Source organism: Pleurodeles waltl, chromosome 5 (assembly GCF_031143425.1).
Source record: "Pleurodeles waltl isolate 20211129_DDA chromosome 5, aPleWal1.hap1.20221129, whole genome shotgun sequence".
In the NCBI taxonomy this organism is placed as follows: domain Eukaryota; kingdom Metazoa; phylum Chordata; class Amphibia; order Caudata; family Salamandridae; genus Pleurodeles; species Pleurodeles waltl.
Window position 1 is genome coordinate 912,181,212 of NC_090444.1, and position 22,645 is coordinate 912,203,856.

Below are 22,645 nucleotides of genomic sequence, written 5' to 3' on the forward strand. Positions count from 1 at the left end.
GAAGTGGTACTCAAGAGCTGAACCAGGAAACACTAGTGTGCCTGCCTTAAGACTGTGTATATTGTTTGTACACAGAATACGTGAGTGGGTGTATGGGAATGCCCATGAGCTGCCCATGTAATGCCTACCTGATGCACAGTAACGCAAGCAGCACAATGCTCTGCGTTGCGTTCTTTCTTTTTACAAAGCCACCCAAAAACTACCCGATGAGGCTTTTTGCTCTTTGTATTTGTGCTGCAGAATGCAGCATACTTGAAAAGAGAAATTGGCAAGGAGAAATAGAGATATTTATCCTTGTTACTCCAGCCTCAGGTAGACTCACCAGTTTGTCACAAACAATTAATGACAAGTCTTTTTGTGACTATGGGTTTGCATCAAAATACATGTGTGGATGCACTGGAATGTTCAAGCACCACCAATGTAATGTCTGATGCAAGGAAATGAAAGGCAGGACAATGTGCTGCCTTCCGTTAGTTTTTATTTTTGTTTTACAAAGCCACAGAAATAGGGTTTATCCAGCACTGTAAATCCCCAAAAAGATTTTGTGTAGGGGTTTTGCCAGAAAAGTGACGCAACCTCAAAGCAAAATCTGGGCCTCTATTGTATACATATATTTTGTAAAACCTCTGCCACAGATGAATTGGCAACAAGGAGAAAGTGGCAGTAAATCTGTTCTGCTTAATTGGTTGCAAAGTCTGAACTTTAATATATCTTATGGGGTGAAGGCACCTACTGCAGGGATGTTTGTGTTACCAGTAAACTCTGGGGGAATAATAATAACAGTAAGCTAACTCTGCTGGTTAATGCATTTGAGGAAAAATATCTGTGTTTTGTTTAGTCCCATTTTTGACTCAAAGTAGCACAAAGAGTTAATGTGTCTCCAGCAAAGCACATCATGTAACATGAAGATGACAGATTTTTATTTTTTGAACATAGATAAGTGGGCTACTGCTTTTAACAGAGTTCTTTTGTTACTTGCAGTTCATAAATTGTAATCCTTCTAATAGAACACATTGAGCTATTAAGGATGATATGTGATTATTATACTGTGTAACCCTCACTGTCTTACGTTACATATCCCATTCATTGATTTACACACTTCTATGATTTATTGCCAATGCAATGTGTATGTGTGATGTAAAGCACTCTTACACCCTGCACTGGGATGAGTAGCACTATAAAAGACATTTAAAAAAAGTGGTTTATAAATTGGTATTTTATGTAAATACTGGAACAGACCAACATATCTGACGTGTTTACAGTGCATGCATATCTCTTATATACAGCGAAAGGAGGCCTGAGGGCTCCTTAACTTGTGCTTTTGTTATGAATCCAGCTGGAGTCGAAACAGGAAAGCCCTCCTAGCCGCCTACACGTTGTTGCTTGGGTCAAAAGCAGACAACATGCAGGCGCCGCTGAAAATGTTCCGGTATTTGAAAATTACAATAGGAAGAGTACACCATATTTTACAGTGGGGACACCTTTTTGGCTGTGAATATAGTGGGTGTACCACCGACTTGTCCCCTGTTCACCCCTCTTTAAAACCTACTGCGCTAGGTGAATGAGATGAGGCAGAACAGCCAGTGACTCTTTGAAGATTGAGCTTCAGCCCATGTCATGAGAAATGGGCAAGAGAAAGTGTGAGCATGCATTGAACAGTTATTAATGTGCACTCTAGTTCGACCTCCCTAAGAAACCAGAACATGTATTTGAATGTCAGAGCCGGGGCAGTCCCTGAAAAAACAGGCTGTTGTGTTAAATCCAGGACACCTCACCACCTTAGATTTTGTTCAGTGCAAACTTAAAAGAAAGCCAAGGTGCTCACTTGCCACAAAGTGGCAGAGCAAACAGTCAAAGAGTGTTTGGGCTCAGGGTTGGCTTTAGGGCAGTGTGACCAGTGTGGCCATACTTGGTGCTGACCAGGAGGGGGGCACTGACCTCAGGAGAGGCAGCATGTTTAGCAATAACCTATGATTTATAAGCACCTGCTGCAGAGTTCCTGATGCTTCCAGCTTTTAGGCAGCAATAAAAATGTCAAGATAACTCTTGTGATTAATGTTCCTGCTAGAGATAGATTTTGTCTAGTGGCAGTTTTGACTGACCATAAAGTTGTTAGTATGCCTACTGTAAAGAAAAGATCTGTATTTTATGTGGTAGCTGAGTGAATTAGTAACGCTATCCTTTATCAATTCTTTAAAACAAATGAAATGCATATGAGGGAGGGGGTATGGAGAGGTGAGGGGATTGTAGTGAATCCGAGGAGGAGGGTAGCTGGGTAGTTTGGAAGTGAGCTTCTACTTCGTGATATAGGGCCTGATTACGACCTTGGCGGATGGTATACTCCATCACAAACATGATGGATATCCACCCGCCGTTTTACAATTTCCACAGGCTATAATGGTACTTGTAAACCGGCAGGCGGGATATCCGTCACATCAGGTTGTAGTTAGGCCCATTGTGTTATTTAAAGTGATATGTCTTAGCTCTTCCTAATTTGGAGCTTGGTTGGGTGGTCCTGGGGGGATACAGGGATTTAGTTTCAGATCCTGAGTGCAGAAACAGAGAAGACCTGTTGCCTTGTTTTTTTTATCTATTTTTTTTTCTACTTCTTTATTTCCAGTCTGAGCGCTGGCAAGTTATTTAAAACATAATGTGATATCCCTATTTAAAATGGCAACCAGATATTTGTTCTACCGTCTAAAACGTACACAAAATTTGTATATGCATCTAATTTTATGATAGATGAAAATGATGTAGAGCTGGAAATCTGATTAAATTTTTCCACATTATCAAACTTAGGCCCATATTTAATGGAAAATGACGGAGCGTGACACTGGGCCTAAAGTGCCAGCGCCACGCTCCGTCAGTTTCACAATGCAGGGATGCACCATATTCAATTGAATACGGGGCACCCCTGTGTTGTCCCCTGTGCTAAATTGAGCTGCCTAGCGCCAACACAGGTATCCTTGCACCATCGTGCAATGATGTCTGCATTGAGGGGTTTGAGCTTTTTGTACTACAATGCATTTTTTCTTTTTTGCACCATTACATCTGGTTCTCGATCTTTGATTTACAGCCTTGAAAAAGTCCTATGGACGAAACACGTGTTGGCTGTTTGCGCACTGTGTGTACTTACCAGAAATAAAGGTCACTAATTGGAAGAAAAAATCTTTTTATGAACTTTGGACTTCCTTCACTATCTGTTTATACTGCTTGGAATACCTTCTGGAGTGCCTTGGTATTTTTCCCTTAATAAATATGAACAATCACTAATGGCGATATGGCACTTCTGTGTGTGCTGCAGAATGCAGCACACACAGAAGTGTCAAAGCATCATTTTGAAATGATTAATTATGTGCAGGAAGGAACGCCTTCCTGCACACAAACAATCATGTCTGGCATTTTGCTCGTTCTATGTATGTTGCACAATGTGCCCAAAATGGCGATAGCGGCAGCCTGGAAAAAGAAAGAAGCCCCAGCTCTTATTTAATGACATGCCCGCCTTTGGGGAGCACTGACAATGGAAAGGATGGCAGACAATTTTGCGTATCCCTTTGAATATAAATGGAGTCCCTTAGTGTCACATTTGTCAAGGGGCCTCCCGCTGTTTGCTTGGCCCACTAGAACCAGAGCACTGCACTTATTTCAAATTCAGAGGAATGGACCAATCGTGGGGTTGTATCCCTCCTTTGCTCGGATGACCATAAAGTACGATTTATGATAATCCCCAGAGTCTTCATTTGAAGAAGACCTACATGACCGCTTTGTTTGCCCTAGGACTATCGGATTCTGAATTTGGCCTTCTCATCGCCCAACTCCATTTTATGTTTGGATATTGTTATGTGTTGTATGGTTTTTCTTCTTTTTCTTATTAACTAATGGAAATGGTTAGAAACTTGATATATGACAATGTAGTTAAGAATCTCTGTCTCCTAAAACACTGTATACTTATATTGCAACTGTGTTCAGACAGGACACACAAAGTCAACTTTCTACTGAAATGCTTATACCAATTTCAACCTAATAAAAACAAGTTTGACAAACACAAAAATTGCAGAAACCTTTATCTAGTCTTTGTCCGGACTTGGGTTTTACTTGTACCTGGAAAACGTCCTTGTTTTGCCTTTGTAAGGTGCATACCATTCACGTAGGTGCGTTGCATAACATTTCTAATGTGAATAATGGAAGGAAAGCCTGTGAACACTAGGCTTATGTATCTTTTCTCTGGGGTTGGGAAAGCGGGAGGTTCACAGTGAGAGGCCAAGACATGCAAGGCAAATTTGGGGACATGCATGATTTCATTACATGATGGATATTCACACATGTGGATGTACTCTCTCCAATTTCTGGACACATACATTAAGCAACAATTACACCCAAATAGATTGCATACATTGTATACAAAGTGCATCAATGCATTTATTCAGAAGGTGAAATTAGCCTGGCACGACCATAGAGGGAGAAAGAATAGTTTGATGAATATACTGAACACGATTTTATTTTTTCGTTATATTAAAACATGGGCTGTAAGCTTGCCTATGTCAAACAGACAAAGGAGTTTGCAATTTTGCTTTATTCGGTGGCTCCAGTTTGTGCATATCGGGTAGTGTTTTTGAAGAATAATTACCTTAACAAAGACTCTGGCCAAAGACTTCAGCACTTTGAACTCCTGAACAGTGCAGATTTGCTGACTGCTTATTCCTACTCCGTGAGCTCAGCTCTGCCAGAACAGAGCTGCAGCTAAGCAGTCTGGAGGATTATCATAGGGGAGTACACATATTTTAGCAGTATTGTAGGGTGCCCGCCATCACCATGGAATGAGAGGCACTGAAAGCATTAAGGGATGTTTCTTCTGTGATGCTAAACTGAACATCAAGGTAAATGCACTTGAATTTGGTAGGTTCTTCCAAAACACAATGACTTTAAGCATGGCAAACTATCTCGGCGATTACTTGATTACCCCCACTTGCAGTGATTGTGAATATAAGCAGGACATTTGAGTGAGGTATTCAAGTGTATCTTTTGAAATGGTGGAGCTCTATACAGCAGAAAGCTGTCTGCCCAGGGGATTTGATTTCCATCTAGATTTGAGGTCTCATGAAGACAAGCCTGCTGTTGCTTACACTAGAGACAGGGTCTAAACCGTCTGGGAGTGTGAGAACTGCATTTCTCAGCTGCTGCTATGCACTGCTGTGGGGACATGCTACATAGCAGAAGAAGCTTGCTTGTGAAAAGTGGGTCACTATCAATGCCCAGCTCAGCTAAGCCAAAAACCAAACATCACATTGTAACGACAGTCATATTTTCAAGGTGCTAATTGTGTTTTCCCAAGCCCTCAAATCACAGTGGCATCTGCATGATGAAAGGGGAAGATATCACAAAGTCTCCTGGGTTTATTTCTTTCAGCAGATCTGACCTGGTGGCTGTACTATTGCCTGTCATTGCCACTTAACCTCTTTAAGACAAGTGCATCGTCCGATGTAATTGAGATCCTAAGCTCTTCATAAGACCTGCAGCCTGTCGGTCATCAAACCCGAAGTGGTCACTAACTCTTACTACTGAGAGGCTCCCTATTTATTTTGCTCTTGTTGCCCCTGCACAACACTTTTCACAGACTGAGCCACGTGCCACTCCACGTAGGTAAGCCTAAGCATATGGGCTGCATCAGGACCACATGGGCTGTTCAACTCTTCCTTTCTAGGACATGGTCACATGTTGAGATTCCTGCCATGTAAGAAAAGGCTTATGCAGAGGAATTGTGTCAGAAAGTAGTCAAATAGCATGCCATTTAACCAATGTATCCTGTTGAGTCTGAGAGTGGATGTAGACCTTGGTCACGGGCCTAATGCTGAGCCTAGACCCTGGTGTGAAAAAAAACAAAAGCCTTCCACAGCAGGATTTCTTTATGCAGATCATAATCTCAGAACAACCCTGGTGCGCAGAAACAACACCACAAAAACCCCTTCCAAAGAGGAAGGTGTACTGAGTGGGATTAAAGGGAATACCTTGGTCTATGACCCCATTGGCACAGCAAGACACAATGTCAAGTGAGGTTAGTGGAACAAGGCAATGTCTTATGTTTAAAACCTGCTCAGCTCCACCAAAGCTTGTGCCCTGTGACCCTAGTGGCTGATGCGAGTGTACGGAGCATTTTGAGGGCTCTGCTCCAGTGTCCACTGGGCCTGGCCAGAGACCATACTCTCCAAGCTCAGGGGCAGCGAAATTGGTGGAGGACTTAAAGAAATGTCACATCTTGCTTTCGTTTCAACAGGGTATGCTGAAAGATTTTGCTCTTTGCCCATAATGTCCGGGGCACAAGTGAATGTCATGCACATTGGGCTTTGGTTGCAGAAATAACAGGTCTCTCAAGGTACGTGAATGCTTAACAGAATTCAGAGGACTAGTGTGATAGCCAGTTGTAATGCTGTGCAGGCTTTGCGCCAAGTGGACTAGGAGCATGATGTGGCAGAAGGGCATGCTTCTATTCTGTACTACCTGGGAAATACACATTATTTTTCCCAGCAGACTCAGTGGACAAGGGATTAGATACAGGGCATGAAGTTTACCTCGAGTCTACTGGAAATGGACAGAATGCTAAGCCTAGCTGATTCTGGAGCCAAGGAAGCCAGCTTACTGATTTTTCCAGTGACCTGGCATCCTACCCGCTGTTTGTTTTTTGCCAACGAACTGTTGTTAACAGTAAGCAAAAGGAAGCTTAAATGCTGTAAGCTGTGGAGTAAAGCAGGCAGGATGGCTTCAGAAGAAACTGCAGATTTAACTCTTTTTAGCCATGCATGTTCATAATCAAAGTGAAGCTGGAGCACAACAGTGCTGTGAGTTTGGGAAACATTTGCTGGGAAATACTTAGCAAGTATGATAATGCCACTTGGTGAATTTACTGTTTCTCGCCTAGTGCATATGCTTTTTATTGTGCAAAATTGGCTTTCATCTATCCTTCTGGAGCATGATGTTAGACCTGACATCTTTGGTGTGGCTTCCCCCTAACGTTTTGCCTTCAGACCCCCTGTTTTTGCTGACTTCATGTTTGCTGGCCCCAGGCCTCTGCACACTTTACCACTAATAACCAGTGCAAAAGTTCTTGTGCTCTCTCCTTAAAACATATTAGATTTTCTTATACCCAATTGCCATATTTATTTCACTTATAAGTCCCTCATACAGTAGCACTAATTGTACCTAGGGCCTAAAAATTCAATGATACTATTGGGCCTGCAGCACTGATTGTGCCAGCCACTTAAATTGTCTTAGGCCTGCCACAGCCACCTGTGTTTGCAGTTTTAATTTCTTATTTCACCCTGGCTAAATAAATCTTTTGCTAGGCTCAAACCTTCCTTTTTAATACATATGAGTCACCCCTAAGGTAGGCCCTGGATATCCTCAAAGGCAGAGTAAAATACATTTAAAAAGTTGGACATCTCCTGGTAGTGAAAAACCCTTATATTCGTTCTTCACTATTTCAAGGCCTGCCTCCCCCGAAGGACAGCATTGGAATTACCTTATTATATTTTATAAGTGTAGTTTCCAAATGGTAGGAGGTAAACCTTTCATGTTTGGTGGCTCTGGCTTCAGAATTTAAAATCCTAACTTATGGTGAAGTCAGATTTTAAATTACAATTCTGAAAATGCCACTTTTAGAAAGTTAGCATTTTCTGTCCTTACCCATTTAGTGCCTGCAGCCTGTCTCTGGGACACATGACTGGGTTTGAGAGACAGTTTGGATTTATGTATTCTTCCTAAACCGCCGTACACAATGGGGAGTTTAGGTGTGACTGGATGGGCCACCACTAATAGGATGGGTGGGAGAAGCTGGGCACAGCCCAACTTACACTTGAATGGACTGTGTCCTGTGTCCACAGAAAGGGCTACATTCGCCTGTAGTTAGTCTGGAGCCAGGGCCAGGAAGGCAGAGCACCTGTGCTCTTCAAGGGCATGTTTCTAGAAGCTTCTCTCTGTTGGGCGTGGCGCACGCATTTCAGTTTGCAGCCCCTCTAAAGGTGGAGTGCATAGCCTCTAAGGCTACATGCTGCACCATAATGACTGCTCATCGTCAGTCCCCCTTCCCCTTCCGTACCCACCTGTGGGTTGATGTATCGCCCTTCGGCTCTTCTGAGATCTCACGAGCGCTGGGCATCCTCGTCCTGTGGGTCTCTCCTTCCCGTCGGTTCTTCTGCTGCAGATCCCCATATCTGCTGACATCCTGCAAAAGACACTTTTCAAGTCGGCAATCTAGGCATTCTGGTAACATTTAAAAATTGTACAAAAGTCAAAGCCAGAAGTGCTTATCTGATGGAGTCTCAGTGAAAAGACTGGTGAAGTCAACTATTTTTTGTTGTTTCTTCTTAATAGGAAAGAAACAGATATATTTACTTTCTAGCTGCATTTTTCTTAAAAGTGATCTAAGACTCATATTAAGGTTGTTACATTACATGCATATTACATTAATTATTGAAGAATGATTCACAGAGAGAGCAGTACTTAATTATGGGCATACATTACATGCATATTACATTAATTATTGAAGAATGATTCACAGATAGAGCAGTACTTAATTATGGGCATTTATGATTTCAGGAACTGATGTTTATTTATCTAGATTCGTAGAGCCTATACACTTAGGTAGGAGTTAGAGCTTGCTGTTATATTCTTATATATATATATGTGTGTGATTATTACCTAATGGATTAATGGTTTTGAGTTCAGTTTTCTAGAGGTATTGCATAGCGAATTTCAGTCTACAAGAACCAGCTCCTAAAAGAGAGAAGGGACATTAGGTAATCAGATGTGGGCACCATAAATTGGGAAGGAATTAATGTATGAGTTATAAGTACTACGGATTTTTCTTATGCTTTGAGAAAACCCAAAAGACGATTGACATCGCAAGGTGGACATTTGGTGTTGGTCCTGGTCATAGCTCGTACCTTCGTCCCGGTGGGTCGAGTGTGATTACTCAGGAGTCGGTTTGATTCATAGGGAAGTTGTGAGTTACATGCAACCATTTCACTCCTGTGGAAAAGTACAGGTCTGACTCTCTCCACTTCAAAGGCACAACTTGATGTATATGTAGTGAACCTCAGACACTGCCACTTCAGTACACTTCTGGACCTGTAGATACTTTGCCAGGAAAAAGGACTGTTGTGCTGCTACAAGCACTGCCACTCTGCTGGGATGCTGCTCTGAAGGAACTGCTGCCCTGCTGTGCAGACCTGCTGCCCTCGTTCCTGGGTGAGAGGGACTGGAACGTCATATCTTGAACCTAGACCCCGGAAAGACTCCAAGAGCTAGTTGAATAGCCTCCAGATCTGAAGCCGCAGAACACATGTATCACCCCAACTGCACACGCCATCCTTAACTCCGGACTTTCAATCTCAACCCCCATTGACCGGATCCTTAACGGCAATGCAGGCCTCTACATCACAGCCTCCCCACATCTCAGAACCAATGCATCTCTTCAGCTACGCAACACATCTTTTATGCGGATCCTCGCAACACTCCGCAAACTAGGATTGCATTACTTTGTTCAGTGGGCCTAGCTGGGTCATTGTAGCTGGTTTACACTGCCTGACCCTGGGATTTTGTCGAGGTCCGATACAACCTGATATCCAAAGTTGGCACTTTTTGGCTCTATTTTCACTACAATCTTTCAAATCGAACATCTCTGCTTCTTCCAACTGTATTTTTGACGTTTTGGTCTTGATTTATTTGTTAAAGAATGTTCTGTGTTTCTAAATTGGTGTGGGATGCTTTTTGTGTCATGTTCTCACTTTATCACTGTTTGAAGTGCTGCACAAATACTTTACACATTACATGTAAGTTAACACACACTGCTGTGTGCCAAGCAACCAGAGGGTTGAGCACATGTTAAATTAGGGTTGGCTTGCGAATCACCCTGGCAAGGATTGTGGTTGCTGCTTGACCAGGGTTCACTCTCCAGTCAATCAACAACACAAAAAGATGCTACAGATACAACCCACCATTTGTGTTTTTCCTATTGAGTTGCCACAGATGTTTTTAGAGAAAAATTACACTCCAGTTCATTCTCGGATACATCCTGAGCTATTTGAAAAAAACATCTACTACTATTTTCAATAAAATTGTCAAAAAGGGGGATTCAGGAGTTACCCCTACTTTCATCCGCATATTCTGGCTGATTGAAATACATAGGGGAAATCACAATGACATCAATCAAGTAGATAAATGTGGAAAATGAAGTATTTGCACTTTACCAAAAAGGAAATAAATGCTATTTTGGATTTGCCTGTATTTGACATTGCGGTAAAAACACTTTTATTTATCGATGGCTCAAGAAACAACGAGAACTAACAAAGAAAATAACAAAGGTAGGCCACATTGGAGTCCGTAAAGCACATTTATTTATTTTTAAAAAGCTAAGTGAGCAAAAAGCACACTAGGATCAGATACATTTTAGATAAGAAAATTGAATACTAGAAATCATATCATTGTATGTAATTGTTAGAAATGGGGTCTTTGGTTGGCAGTCAGGTTACCTGCTGTCCAAGGGAGGACCCTCACTCTAGTCAGAGTAAAGGAGAATCACACTCAGTTAACCCCGCTTACCCCCTTGGTAGCTTGGCATGCGCAGGCAGGCCTAACTTCAGAAGAAATAAGATAAGTATTTGTACCAGCACACACAGTAATACAGTGAAAACACACAAAAATGCACACCACACCAGTTAAGAAAAAAAGGTATTATGTATCTTAATCAAACAAGAGCAAATCAACAAAAATCCAAAATACACAAGTTAAGATATGATTTTTTATAAGAATCCTAATTCTTAGAAAACAATGAGAATGGTGTTGTCACACAAAGTTCCTGGTTAGATTAAAAAATAAAGCCTCACGGCGAGCGTGCATCAGAAAAGGGTAGCGATGTGTCAATTCCTTACTCGCAAGTGAGGCCATGCGTTGTATCCTTCTCCGGTCAGGTAGGCAATGCATTATTTTTCTCCCTCGCAAGAGAGCGGTGCGTCAATTTCTGGACGGGGCAGCTCGGATCCAAGCAGAGTGGGGTTGACTTGGATGCCTAGGGACAATGCGTGGAAAATCCAGTTGCACGGTATCAGAAAACCAAGCTGCGTGGAGTTTGTGTTGTTATCAGCCTCTGTATGCAGGTGTTGCACGTCAATTCTTCAGCCGTGATGCATCGATCTCCCAGCTGTGTTGCAGGTGGAGCATCAATTTCAGCTGCAAAACAGGCTGCGAGTCGTTTATCAGCTTCGTTGCGAAGGTGCTTTGAATATTTCCCTGCACGGCGTTCTGTGCGTGGATTTTCAGTCCTTGTCTACCAACTTCACCTTTTAAGGTCCCAGGGACTGAACAGGGCAACACTTGACAGGGCAGGAGTCTCAGCAGAGAGTCCAGGTGCTGGAAGGGGAAGTCTTTGATGGCCCTGAGACTTCAACAACAGGAGGCAAGCTCAGTTCAAGCCCTTGGAGATTCTTCTCAAGTGAGAATGCACAACAAAGTCCAGTCTTTGTCCCCTTTCACAGACAGAAGCAGCAACTACTGGATTGCCCAACAAAGCACAGTCACAGGAAGGGGCAGCAGAAGTGATCTAATTTTCAGGGGTTTTCGGTCCACTACTCATACCCCTTTCTACCTTTGAAGAAGGCAAACTTCAAAGGAAGTCTCGCTTGTTTGTAAGATCCTGCCTTGCCCAGGCCAGACCCCAGACATGCACCGGGGGTTGGAGACTGCATTGTGTGAGGGCAAACACAGCCCTTTTCAGTGTAAGTGACCACTCCTCCCCTCCCTCCTAGCACAGATGGCTCACCAGTATATGCAGGCTACACCCCAGGTCCCTTTGTATCACTGTCTAGAGGTGAGGTGTAAAACAGCCCAACTGTCAAACTGACCCAGACAGGGAATCCACAGTCTAAAAACAACCTTTACCAAAAGATGTATATTTAAATTGTGAGTTCAGAGACCCTAAACTCCATTTTTCTATCTGCTCCCAAAGGGAATCTGCACTTTAATAATATTAAAGGCAGCCCCCATGTTATCCTGAGTGAGAGATAGGCCTTGCACAGTGAAAACCGAATTTGGCAGTATTTTTTACTGTTATGACATATGAAACACATTAGTATATTTCCTACCTTAAACATACACTGCACCCTTCCCATGGGGCTACTTAGGGCCTGTTTTAGGGGTGCCTTTCATGTATGAAAAGGGAAGGTTTGGGCTTGGCAAGTAGGTGCTCTTGCCAAGTCGAATTGGCAGTTTGAAACTGCACACACAGATACTGCATTGGCAGGCTCTGAGACATTTTTACAGTGCTACTCATGCGATTGGCACAACCAGTGCTGCAGGCCCAATAGTAGCATTTGATTTACAGGCCCTGGGCACCTCTAGTGCACTGTACTAGGGACTTACTAGTAAATCAAATATGCCAATCATGGAAAGCCAATTACCGATACAATCTACACAGAGAGCATATGCACTTTAGAACTGGTTAGCAGTGGAAAAGTGCCTAGAGTCCTAAAGCCAACAAAAACAGGTAAAAAATAGGAGGAAGGAGCCAAAAAGATTGGGGATGTCCCATCCAAAAGGACCAGGTCCAACAGTAATACAACTATAACCCACATGGAATCACAACACAAAACACCCGAGACCAAGATAGCAGTGTACATACCCAGATTACCAGTTCCACTTGAAGATGAAACACTACATGCAAACTCACCACAAAATAACCTGTGCAAGCACACAGGAAGGATACCAAAAAAAGGACCTGCTTTGAATCACTGCTAGCTATACTACAAGGAAACGCAAGCGCACCCACTATGCCTCTTCATCAAAATAATAAGAAGCAGGCACAATAGAGAATGACAGTGCAACAATGGAAACCATCACACAGGATGTACATAGAGTTTTCTCCCTCCTTTGTTCACAACTAATTAAAACAATTCTATGGATTTTGCCACAGTGCTCTGAGCATTATAATAGCCATCACTTCCCCAGTGCACCTTTGTGAAGATCTTTTTTTCCCTTTAAATAATTGACAAGATTTATGTAGGACATTAGCCTCTTTCTAGCTTGGCTACCCCAACTTTTGGCCTGTTTGTCAGTGTGTTTGACTGTGTCTTCTGGGATCCTGCTAATCAGGACCCCAGTAGTTATGCTCTCACCCTTAAATTGTGGCTATTGCATATTGGTAACCCAGTATTTAACCTACAGTTGGCATACTGGTGCCCTGTTATAAGTCCCTAGTATATGGTACTTAAGTACCCAGCGCTTTGGGGTTCCAGGGGATCCCTAATTGCTGCAACATTTATTTTGCCACCCTTAGGGAGCTCATGCAAAGGCTTCTACAGGACTGCCATTGCAGCCTATGTGAAAAGGTGCATGCACCCTTTCACTGCCATTTACACTGCACCAGGTAACTTATAAGTCAGCTCCGTAGCAGGCCCTCCAGCCCTGAGGGCAGCGTGCAGACTACCTGTGTGTGAGGACACCACTGCACTAGTAGAGGTGCCCCCACGACCTCCAGGACCATTTTTCTGGACTTCATGACTGTGGGGACACTATTTTACACGTGTACTGGACATAGGTCACTATCAAACATGTTGGAATAATACCCCAATGCTTTTGCAAGCCTTGGTTGTATGATTCCATGCACTCTGGGGGCTCCTTGGAGGACCCCCAGTATTGCCATTCCAGCCTTCTGAGGTTTTCCAGGCAGCCACAGCTGCTGCCACCTCTCAGACAGGTTTCTGCCCTCCTGTTGCTTGAGCAGCTCAAGCCCAGGAAGGCTGAACAAAGAATTTCCTTTGGGAGAGGGGTGTTACACCCTCTCCCTTTGGAAATAGGTGTTACAGACTTGGGAGGGTAGCCTCCCCAAGGCAGTGGAAATGCTTTGAAGGACACATTTGGTGCCCTCCTTGCATAAACCAGTCTACACCGGTTCAGGGACCCCCAGTGCCTGCTCTGGCACAAACCTGGACAAAGGAAAGGGGAGTGACCACTCCCCTGTCCATCACCACCCCAGGGGTGGTGCTCCGAGCTCCTCAACAGGGTCGGTGGGTTTTGCCATCTTGGATTCCAAGTTGGCAGGGAACTCTGGGAGCATCTGAGTGGCCAGTGCCAGCAGGTGACGTCAGAGCCCTCCCCTGATAGGTGCTTACCTCTTTAGCTGACCAATCCCTCTTTCAGGGCTTTTTAGGGTCTCTCCTTTGGGTGGTTCTTCAGATTGGGATTGCAAGACTCCAGCAGGAGTCCTCTGCATCCTTTACTTCACCTTCTCACCAAAGAAACTGCCTCTGGAACCTCCAGGAACTCTACAAACTCCAACAAAGAAGCAAAGATGACTTATGCAACATTGTATCTTCGGCTCCTGCCAGCAACAGCAACTGTTTCCCGGTCTTGTATCCTCAGAGAACAGCCTGTGTTCAGTCTGTACCAGAAAAGTGAAGGAATCTCCCTTGGGGTGCAGGAGTCACTCCCCTGCTTCAGAAGACACCTCTCTGCATTGACGACCGGCTGCATGGGTCCGTTCTCCTCATGAGTTGCATGGATCCTACATCACGGGTGGTGGACTGAAGTGGTCCAGATGGTCCTGATTTCCTACTGTCCAACTTAGGTGGAGGTAAGAGCTTCCCTCCTCACACAAGACAGTACCCCCATGCACTGCGTGTTTTGCAGTTGTCATGGCTTGTTGGCATCCTTCCATGACGTCTTTCGTGCACCGTGCAGCTCTGGCCCCCAGCACTCTATCCTGAAACACACAGCTTCCTGTGTGGTTCTCGAGCGGCGTGGGATCCTTTGTTGTAGTGCTGCATGTGCCTCCTTTTGCATCTTCCTTGTTCCCGTGCTGTGCGACTCCTGTGCGCCCTGCCTGGCCTTCCACAGGCTCTCTGAGTTGCTGAGAGCCCCCTCTGACTCCACTTCCTGGGTAGAGTCCTCCAGGTAACTCCTGGTCCGGGCAGTGTCATTTTTCACTACCTGCGAGCTTTGCATGTGCCAAGGCTTGTGGCACAATCCAGTGACGCAAACCAGATTGCAATCATCCATCAGGTGTGGGACATCATCTACACCAACTAGGAAACTGTATCCATCTTCTTGGGTGCAGTACTGACTGTTGTTCTTCACTGCTGGTTGTTCTTTTGCACCTTCATCTGGGTTAGCAGGGGCTCCTGTTCTCCCTGGACCCTTCTGTGCTTCTTTGACTTGGTACCCTTCTTCCACAGGTCTTCAGGTACTGGAATCCACTCTTGGTGTCTTGCAGTCTCTTCTGGTTCTTGCATTATCTTATTTTCCGTGTTCTTGTGTGTTCTAGGAAAGTTACTGTGATTTACTCCTGCTTTCCTTGGCTCTGGAGTGGGTTCTACTACTTACCTTTGGTGTTCTCTAATACTCCAGCGCCCCTCAACACACTACACTTGCCTAGGTGGGAAACCGACAGTCGCATTCCACTTTCTCAGTATATGGTTTGTGTTCCCTCTAGTCCCATTTCTAACTATTGTGATTTTCACTAGTTGCACTGTTTTCTGTTTTTACAGCTATTTTTACATACTAGTGCATATCATTTCTGTATTACTTACCTCTTAAGGGAGTATAATCTCTACGGTATTTTTGGCATTTGTGTCACCAAAATAAAGAACCTTTATTTTTGCAACACTTAGGGGCATATTTATACTCTGTTTGCACCGAATTAGCGTCATTTTTTTTTTAACTCTAATTCGGTGCAAAACTATATCCATATTTATACTTTGGTGCTAGACCCGTCTAGCACCAAATTTATGGAGTTAAAGTCATTTTTTGGAAGTGGAAACCTACCTTGCCTTAGTGAGATGCAAGATAGGCGTTCCTGTGCAGAGCATGACTCTATGGCCTTAATGCTATATTTATACTCCTGTGCAAAAATGGTGCACGGAAGGGAGGAGAGGTCAATAAATGGTGCAAAGCTTGCTTTGCCCTGTTTTTTAACTCCTGGGTCAGGGGAGGCAGTAGGGGACCCGTGGGCCTATTTCCATGGTGGAACACAATTGAAAAAGCCCACAGGTGCTCTCCCCAAGCCCCATGGGCACCCCCACCCACATCAGAGGAACAGCGGAGGATGGGGACACTATCCCAGGTAAGTACAGATAAGTAAAGGTAAATATTGCATTGTATTTTTTAAAGTGCCAAAGGGGGGCCTGAAATTGGCCCCCATACATGGCACAGGGTGCAATGGCCATGCCCAGGGGAGCCTTGTCCCCTGTGCTGGCTATTGGGGGGGTCAGGCATGACTCCTGCCTTTTCCATGGCAGGAGTCATGGTGCATGGTAAGTTTAGCACCATAAAATGACGCTAATCTGGTTAGAATCTTTTTTTTTTACTTTAACCTGCCTGAAGTCATTTTTTGGTGCTAAACCCCCTTCTTCTATACTGCCAGTCCCACCCGACTAAAGTCATGTTTTTTTACTCTAGCCTACCCTTTGCACCGGCTTGCACCATTCTATAAATATGGTGCCCGGCTGGTGCACAGAAATGGTGCAAGCCGGTGCTAAACTTTTTGGTGCAAAACTGCGTTAGTGCAGTTTTTCACCAAAAAGTATAAATAAGGGCCATAGGGCCACATGTACGTAGGTTCAGATTTGCGACCTGCAAATTGCGAGTCAAAGTGGCTCGCAATTTACGAGTCGCAAATCCGAATGTAGGATGGTGTCCTTGACATCATTTGCGATTCGCAAGGGGGTCGCAAATGCCCACCTCATCAATATTCATGAGGTAGGTCGCAATTTGCGACCCCCTTGGGAATGGCGGTCCTCACAGGGATGGTGGCCTGCTGAAGACAGCAGATCACCATGTCTGTGACTGCTTTTAAATAAAGCAGTTTTTTTTTTTAAATGCAGCCCGTTTTCTTTAAAGGAAAACGAGATGCATTACAAAAACAAAAAATGAAACGTTTTTGCTTCATTTTTTCAGAGCAGGCAGTGGTTCATAGGACCACTGCCTGCTCTGAAAAAATGTTTACAGTGACATTCACAATGGGGAAGGGGTCCCATGGTGACCCTTTCCCTTTTGCGAATGGATTAGCACCCATTTGAAATGGGTGCAAACTGCGATTGGTTTGCGACCGCGTTCGCCGTCACATACCAATCCTACATTGCACTGCGAGTCGGAATTAGGAAGGAAACACCCCCTCCTAATTGTGAGTCGCAAACCTGTTTTGCGATTCGGTAACCAGGTTACCAAATCGCAAAACTGGGTTTGTGCATCGCGATGTGCTTTTTGCATGTCGCAAATTAGCTGTTTGCGACGTGCAAAAAGCTACCTACATGTGGCCCTTAGTATTTTCTTTCATGTGTGTGAGTACTGTGTGACTACAGTGGTATCCTCTAGAATCTTCTTCCCGTTCAAATCTGCCTCCTCTCTACCATGCAGCTTTTTGCAAAAAGCTGAAAGCTTTCCCGTTTGTCAATGACATCTATGCAGTATCCTTTTGTGGTGGTCAGGGCACTCAGTGGTTGGACACCTCAGGGCAACAATGCACTTTACAGACTCTGAAATTAATTACTCAATTTACATTGTGCTTCCATCTAGAGCCAGTTGAATGACTGGATGTATGTGATGACAACAATAGAGCCACTCTGCAATTCTCTAAGGCCCATATTTATACTTTTTTAGCGCCGCATTTGCGTCGTTTTTTGACGCAAAATCGTTGCAAACTTACAAAATACAATTGTATTTTGTAAGGTTGCGCCGATTTTGAGTAAAAAAGCAGCGCAAATGCGGCGCTAACAAAGTATAAATATGGGCCTAAGTGAGTTATACAAAATATGTCGCCACATATACACTTCACACACCTGTAGGTACTCGACACTGCTAATCCTCAATAGGTGACAGTGGATATACACTGATGATATTTTGGAAAATGCCTGACAGCAACAGGGCCACCAGGAAAGAGAGGAGGTAAATTTGGCCACACAACTCAAAGTAATGCACCATTTAGAGGTCCATTGTGGTACTTAGGCCCATATTTATAGTTTTTTGCGCCGCATTTGCGTCATTCTTTTACGCAAAAGCAGCACAAACTTCCAAAATACAATTGTATTTTTTAAGTTTGTGCTGATTTTGCATAAAAAACCGACGCAAATGCGGTGCTAAAAAAGTATAAATATGGGCCTTAATGTTTGATGTACCTCAGTCTAGGGAGTTAATTTCACCTACAGAAGACAGGGGACTTGCTGTTTGTTTACCTTCATCACAACGAAGTGGCCATGAACACACGAGTCCCAATCCTGAACTACTACAAATGTCTTCAAGCACATCTAGCATTGCACATACTAAGTAATCTAGCAACCATTACTGATCCACCAGAGTAGTATTGAATTCCCTTCAATAAACAAAGGGATGAAGGATGGCAAGATTGGGTTGGATGCCCAAATGAAACACCCTGCTTGTGCTGCAATTGAAGTCAGGATGGATACATAATATAAGAGCTGTACCTCGCTCAGGTGTGATAGAGCGTTCCTCCCTAATAATTTACCTGTGTTTGGACGCTCTTTGGGTCGATGAATCTTTTGGCTAAGTGAGACTCTCTTCACCCGAGATCGATCAATTTAATCTAATCAATAATCAATAACGAACATAAGCAATACCCTGGTCAACATAACACTTAACAATTAATCCAGAATACATTTCGGCGAACCATGACCTTTCGGCCATGAATAACCACACCAGTTTATTCAAAGTTAATGAATTTATTTCCCTATATTAACAAAGCTAGCACAATATAGATGTGTCTCAACACCAATTGATATATGTAAATGAACATTAATAGCTGTCCATAAAGGCGTAAAAGATGCAATCTATGCAGTATTTGAATAACAATGCATTCGATAATAGCAACGCAAACCACTAAAACTATAATCTGTAATGAGCTAATTGAATACATTAGTCAGCATAACAAGGTCTCAAATTGCATCGTGCACCAATGATTCCTCATCTAACCTCGAATTAGCATCTGCATGTGGGACTTCATGCAAAAACAATTTAGTAACATTAATTTAGAAAACTCCTAGCTAGGGCTCTTATCAAAATCAGCAGTTGGTTACCTAAAAGAAACACAATGCAATTGTACAATTTCCTTTCATATTTACCAATTACAATCAGCATTCAAGGAAGTCTTCGTCTCACAGGTACCGGTTTTCCGATCAGCATGGGACGGGGCAAAGGGGCAGGGGTGGACGGGGCATTCGCCTCTCAGCGGCAAAGGGACAAAACTATTACTTCATGCAAAGGGACGAATCAAAGTTAAAGTCTCTAGGGCGAGAATTTCTTAAAGTCTCTTTCTCTCGATTAGAGAAAGCATCAAAGTCTCATTCAAAATGGCGTCGCAGCAAGGTGGGCCATAATAGCTGCAAAATGGCTAAAGGCGGGTAATGTCTGTAAAGGGTGCAAAAATGGCTGTAAAAATGGCTGCTTTCTTCTTGTGCACCTGGTTTAAATAGACAACAGTTCAAATCCAGTAGGGTCTTCCATTGGAGGGTTCATAGGTTGGCTTCAAATTGTCCAATCAAAAACAACAGTTCTAAAGCTTCTACCTAGGCATACATTATCCTTGGAGACGGGTACGTAAGTTGCAACATATTATACCAATTAACTCACTTTCAGAGCTTCCATTGTCCGCACCTGCAGATTGACCTTGGAGCAAAGAAGAAGATGCCAGGCTGGCACGAAACCTTATAGATAAGCATGTGAACGATCTCAGTGGAAAAGTACAGCTTCAATCAGAAATACACGTTTATTAGCACATTGGAAAAACACGAGCATCTAAACCGTGAGACCAGGCAACTAGGCCAAAGCCTCCACTAAAGTAATGCTAAGCTAAAGCATTTCAAACAAGCAAATCATAGCACACGTTTACGATTATGGCAAATTCGTGCAATTCTAATACATCACGTTATATAAAGCACGCTTATAAATGTTGGCAAACTACTCTGAGGGCGCATTTGTCCCCGTACAATCTTTATTATTTCGATTAAAGTCACACTTGATTATTGCAGCACTACGTTTAAGTGCTAATAAATGTAAAACCTTCATTTCTGCGTCATCAATCCCTCCTCTGAATACTACTTGTCATCACACAAACTATTCCCACAAATTTTATTCCACTAAAATTCTGTCAGTTCTCTTTTCCTTTTAGTTCCCCTTGTTCTCTCTTTGTATTCTTCTGCCATTCTTTTCATCATTTTCTCTTCCTTCCTTCTCTTAATTCTTTCCATCATCATTATTATTCCCCTTTTTATTCCCCAAATCCCAAAGATGCAAATTATTACTATTAGTATTCCCTGTATTATTTTGAGTAATATTCCATTCCAAATGCCACCAAGCCAATTTCCCACTGAAGCAATTCCCTTTCCAACCTTCTCCCACACTCCTGGTTCCTTCAATTCCTTCAAGTCTGCACTCTCTTTTGTTAGATTAGCAAGCATTGTTTTAATCTTTACACTGTTGTCAGGAATATACGTACAACAGTGACGCGCACCAAGCATTTTGCAAACGCCGCCATCCTTTGCTAAAAGAATGTCTAAGGCAAGCCTGTTTTGAAGAGTCATAGCTCTTTCTGCTGCAAGTTCAGCATCCATCAGGATCATAGCACCTGAAAACTTTGTCAACATGTTATCCACTATAGTAGACAACTTTCTTATTTTGATGGAATTCAACACAACTCCCAATGAAGGAATCATGGCTCCAAATATATCTCCTACCACAGCAGCTGCGGTCTCTCTTTTCTGGATACGATGGGATCCAGACGTCTTTGGAATCATCGATAGGTCATCCAGTTGATAAACCTTTGGGAACACTATACCCAAATAACATCTCCCCCACCACCCTTTTGGAAGACGATAATAGGCATTATACCCACAAATGTAATATACACCTGGTATGACAGGGTCAAGTCCGTTCAACATGAATGTCCATTTGGCTTTAAAGATAAACGTATGTTTACACTCACTCGCTCCCACAAAAATGTTGTCATAATAAGATTCACCACGATATATACAAAATTTCCCTACATGCCAAGCATCTAAAGCTATTCTCCCTTGTGTTTTTATTGCGGCAAAATCATAATGATCTACTGAAGTCCTCTTACTTAGCTCTTTTTCTAATTTCGTATTCATTTGTGCCCTTCTATCATCTGTGCGATCTAAAAAGCTTATTTCTACTGCAGAGAGCGAGCAGGTAAGGTTTTCCCTATGTGCGTGAGCCGTTTCAAAAGGTTGCATTGGCTCGAAAAATTCCCTCATTATTTTAGCATCCCAATCTTTAGCAATCTGACTTAGCTGCGCTATTATAGGAACATATGCAAAGGTAACATCATAATTTGAATAAAAATACTGTATGTTTGTCTGACCATAAAATCTAGAAGTTACTATACTACATGTAATCCCATATGTAAGAGGCATGTGGTGATAAGTCACCCCTTCCTTTACTGATGTCGGTATTTGTGTGCACACATAACAATCTTTCGCATCCATAGTCTCAACATATTCTGTTAGCAAGCGATAGAAAACGTTATATGAAAGTTCCTTCTTATCATGCAAGTGTCTCTCATCTAATTCTAGTCTTTTCAATGCAGTTAGTTCAGTGACAGTAACAGGAGCAAAAGTAGAAGCATCAATTTTCTCATTCTCACCCTTTCCACGTGTAGCAAGCACTATTGCCATTATTATTAGTACACATGCAGTTATCAAGCCTATACACGCATATTTACAATATTTCATTCTACTGTTTTGTGTAGCCATGATCTGTATAGAATCAGAGAGCTAGAAGCACCTATAAAAGAAACTATTTAGCAATTCAGTTACAAAGCTGAACGAGTGCAATGTTCACACAGTCTTCTTCAGGAGCCCAGTCACTTATCGGTTAGCAGCGTTTGTCTCAATTCGGCAATGAGAGTCAATCAGGTTATCAAAGTCTTATCAAGTTATCAAATGTCTCATCCAGTTTAGCAATATCTCAGCTGGTTGTATCACGTTAGATTGTAGCAAGCAATGTCATTTATCACCCTTTCAATCAACAGTGTCCATAAAACTTTTCTTTTCTATTGGTATCTCTTCTTCTTCGTTCTCGAGGCTAAGAGATACAAATTCGTCAGTCCAGTCGTCATTGATTGCATATGCCCATTCTGGACCGGAATATCTCCTGTTTGGTATCCTTTTCCTTTTCAATTTTGCATCTCTCTTTGATTCTGCCTCACTGGTACTTTCCTCTTTGGCAAAGTCTTTTTCTTCACTTGAGGTTGGTACCACGACAGACACTTCTTTTCTTTTCTCTTTCACCTTTGGCCCTTCACCGTCGTTCAACTTTTCTCTAGTCTTTGCTTTCACTGGTGATGTACTTAGTCTCCTCTTTGCATTGTGTCCACTTGATGGACCTGCGATCTCTTCTGAGGAACTTTGAACAGTTTCGTTCTGTTTTGCCTTGTCCCCTCCTTCTGGGGAGTCAATCAGGTTTTTCTTTTCTTTTTCTGTACCGTCTGCTTCTGGGAAAGCCCTCCTCTGATCAGGCTCTCCTGCTTTTTCACCTCATTTGAGCCCTTCGTCACCGTTACTTTCGTCAGACTCTTTATCACTTTCAGCTGCTTCAGGCTCTTTGTCACCTTCAGCTGCTTCAGGCTCTTTGC